This window comes from Ursus arctos, unplaced genomic scaffold (genome assembly GCF_023065955.2).
Source record: "Ursus arctos isolate Adak ecotype North America unplaced genomic scaffold, UrsArc2.0 scaffold_37, whole genome shotgun sequence".
NCBI classification, from domain to species: Eukaryota; Metazoa; Chordata; class Mammalia; order Carnivora; family Ursidae; genus Ursus; species Ursus arctos.
Window position 1 is genome coordinate 3,479,169 of NW_026623053.1, and position 4,015 is coordinate 3,483,183.

At 46.4% G+C, this 4,015-nt stretch overlaps 1 non-coding gene across 1 annotated transcript; it reads right to left on the reverse strand.

Moving 5' to 3' along the window:
• Positions 1 to 3,925: 3,925 nt before the first annotated feature.
• TRNAY-GUA (transfer RNA tyrosine (anticodon GUA)) lies at positions 3,926 to 4,015 on the reverse strand. The gene is given in 2 exon segments: positions 3,926 to 3,961; positions 3,979 to 4,015. It is a non-coding gene; the product is annotated as a tRNA-Tyr (tRNA).

The window sequence follows — 4,015 nt, forward strand, 5'->3', positions numbered from 1 at the left end:
GCGTCTGCCCTCGACTCAGGTCATGATCCCAGGGTCCTGGAATCGAGCCCCGAGTTGGGCTCCTTGCTCAGGGGGAAGCCTGCTTCTCCCTCTCCCTTTGCTGTTCCCCTTGCTTCTGTGCTCACTCTCTCTCTCTCTCTATCTCAAATAAACAAATAAAATCTTTAAAAAAAAAAAGTTAGTTACTTCAGATGTGGCCCTTTTGGGGCCTCCGATATTTTCAATAAAATACTAAGGTGAGAGGAAGAAACACCCACCTGTAAAAGAGCAATACTTCCCATCTTCTGAGGCAGTGTTGGCCCGCCGCTGAGGGTGCATCGTGCTACAGGACAGAGAAGCGGGAACTCGGTCCCCCTTTTTGGGACTCAGATTCTTGCTCTATTATCTGACATTCCCAGGGGGACATTGGGGCCGCAGGGATGGGAAAAGTGCCGGGAAACCAAACCCCGCTTAGGAAGAAACTGCTTGTTTCTTAGGCTTTCATCTCAGGTGTGACTTCTCAGAAACTGTTCTCTGCCTGGTCAAAAAAGAGAGGGGAGGGTGCCTTCTGATCCTGAGTCACCGTACTATTTTTCACGGCTACCAGCCTCCGGGACCTCACTCTCCCCTATTTTAGAAAGTTTTATTTCTTGGAAAATGCTCCGTGATTTTAGGTGGAGCAGGCTCTGATTTTACCTGATATCTCACCCCCAAGGTGGGGCTTGAACTCACAACCATGAGATCAAGTCTGTACCTCCAGGACATTCTATCAGCTGAGCCGGTCAGGCCCCTCTCTGACACCTGGTACTTAAATAAGGGAACTGGGCCACAAAATGCCCCCAAGATATTTCAGTCTGTGTACAATATGGGACTTAGCAGCAAAAGTGCACCTGAGAGGAAGATATCCCTCATCCCCCATCATGAACAGATGCTGACATTTTGCCACTCTCCCTTTAACCAGTACTGATTGAAAATCTATCTCACTTGAGGCTGGGTCTTATGTTTCCTCACTTATGGATTTTACATGCCAATAGTCACTCTTTTACCAGTCTTGGACTACAGCTTTTCTTTTTTCTTTTTTTTTTTTAAAGGTTTTATTTATTTATTCGACAGAGATAGAGACAGCCAGCGAGAGAGGGAACACAAGCAGGGGGAGTGGGAGAGGAAGAAGCAGGCTCATAGCGGAGGAGCCTGATGTGGGGCTCGATCCCATAACGCCAGGATCACGCCCTGAGCCGAAGGCAGAAGCTTAACCGCTGTGCCACCCAGGCGCCCCTGGACTACAGCTTTTCTTAAAAAACTTATTTTAATGTAGGCTCCATGCCCCATGTGGGGCTCAAACTCACGATCCTAAGATCAAGCATCACACACTCTATCAGCTGAGCCAGCCAGGCAACCCAGGCTATATACTTCTGGATTGCTGGTGTGAGCCTACGTGCAGACATGGAGGAGAGTGACAAAAGCTTTGGTTTCTAATTAATTCCATTATTGAAAGGTAAACATTTTTATTTGTAACGGGTTTAGAGCATTAGTTGCCACAGGGAATGGCCTGCATTAGGGGGTTACATTCATCCAGGCATCAGGAACCCAGATAGGGGCAGTACTTGCTGAGAAAGGCTCCCCAGGCGGTGAAGAGATGGTGAGGTTTCAGAAGGACAGAACACAGTCATTTCAAGAGATCCTGCCTGTGGGGCTCAGTCAGTTAAACAGCCAACTCTTGATCTCAAGGTCCTAAGTTCAAGCCCTGTGTCCTATTTAACAACAACAACAACAACAACAATTTAAGATATTGTTTTTAAACAATCTCTACACCCAAACCAACGTGAGGCTTGAATTCACGACCCTGAGATCAAGAGTCGCGTGCTCTACTGACTGAGCCAGCCAGGAGCCCCACTAGAGATCTTGAATGGAAATGTCCCAATTCCCTATTCTTGTCCAATCTAAACGGAAGCAAACCCTTCATTCGACATAAGATTTTTCTCTCCTGGCATCTGCAATATTTCTGCCTTTATCTGTCAGCTGACCCAAGTCAGGCAGCAGCAAAAAAAAAAAAAAAAAAAAAAAAAAAAAAAGAAGGATGTGCAGAGAAAATGCTAATGAGTGGAGGAGAATGTTGAAGTACACGGACATTATCCATTTTCCTTCTGCTGGCCATTCTGGTAGAATAATATACAGAGCAAGTGATAAAGCCATGGTATCCTCTTTATGAAGACTCAAAAGGGATGTTAAGAAATCTTCCCCTCCTTCTGGGCTAAGCAGCAATTAGAACCCTAGGGACATGATGAGATTGGGTAAAATTTCATGCATCATTATCGATATCTCCATTTCTTGCCAGTCCTGGGGTTGTGTGTATGCTCCAGTGTACCATATATGGTAACACACAGCATCGACACTCTTCAAGTTTCTGTTTATTTTTCCTAAAACTGTTCTGTGTCCACTGAACTCACCTGATCACAGATCTACTCTCCTTTTCTAAAACTCAACTGAGTCCAGGGCACTTGGGGCTACCAGGAGACCTCCCACATTTCCTACTCTGACCTCTACCCTAGCCTGAATTAAAACTTTCCGAGGTTGATTTTAGTTTTAGATTTGCATGGAATGTTCTATTTGCTTGTATTGCAGTTTTCAGGACATTATATTGTAATTATCTGCTTCCATCTATGTGCCCCCTGCAGACATGAAACTGTTTTAGGGCAATATCTATAATCTCTATTTCCCTGGCACAGTTACAGTACCTGAGGCAGGTTAGGTGTTTATTTAAAAAGGCTGTGAATGAAACATACCTGAACACCAGTCCTGAGGAGTGACAGCTTTTTGAATCAATATGACATAGATTCGGAGTTGAGAGGATGCAGGACTTACTATACCCTTATTGATGAATACTGTCTCAGTTCATAATTCTCAGGGCACATTTCTTAGTAGATAAGAAAAAAAATCTAAACGTAGTGGTGCGTGAAAAGGTAGAATTCTAGAATGTCGAAGAGAGGCCAAAGATTCCATCCTTGATTGCATGACCCTAATTTTTGCATATGGTGACATTCAAACCTCAGGTCTCTTTGTGGAGAAAGAGCTATAAAATCCTCGTGTAGATCACCTGGGTGTGACAAATAGTGTGAACAGAGTAGGATCATTGCACTTACAAGAGCCACAAACCTCCAGAGGCGAAAAGAGCAATACAAATAAAACCTGAGTCTCCCACGAGCCGCAGTGGAGACACGAGACCAGCCACCTAAGCTGGTCGCTGGCAGTTCTAATCAGCCCTCTCAAACCACAGCAACAAAACTGCATTTTCATCCTACAAATGTCCGCTAAAGTGCAGTAGACAATTGGCAATTACTTGAAAGTTCTCCAATGGCAATTTTTGTACAAATACCAGGCGAAGCAGGAAAATGAGCAATTTCTGTCTCTCTAGGTCAAAATACGTATACAGTACGAGAGTCGGGAAACAAAAACACACAGAGACAGAGAGAAGAGAACAGAGTACAACTGGAGGACATATGCAGAGTCAAAGAGGGAAATCTTCAAGGATGCAATGCTGCTGGTGACCCGGTGTGGGCCTGTATACTTGCGTGCCTCCAGGGCTTGCCCTGGGCAGCGCCTGTTGGGCCACCTGTTTGGGAGGGATCTGTCCATTAGGGCAAATTGGTGCTGGTGGCAGAGCCCAGAGCACAAGTGGTGGGTGCACAAAACTATAAAGTGCCCAGGAGGATGTGGAAAGTGGCTGGTCGGGGCTGCTCCCTAAAGCAGGAGCAGGGTGGACTGTATTGCCCTGCGGGCCATGGGTCTGGTGACCGCGGGAAGATGGTGCAGGTGTGTCCCCTGGCGATAGCAAGACGCCAGCTCTAGAAGTTGCGGAAAGTATTTTCCTGGCTTCCGCCTGTGTTGCTCAGCCTTTGACACTGGCGGGTGGAGGCCTCCGCGATGGCCAGCAAAAGCACCAGGCACCTCCTTCGAGCCGGAGTCGAACCAGCGACCTAAGGATGTCCACACGTGTGTAGTCTACAGTCCTCCGCTCTACCAGCTGAGCTATCGAAGG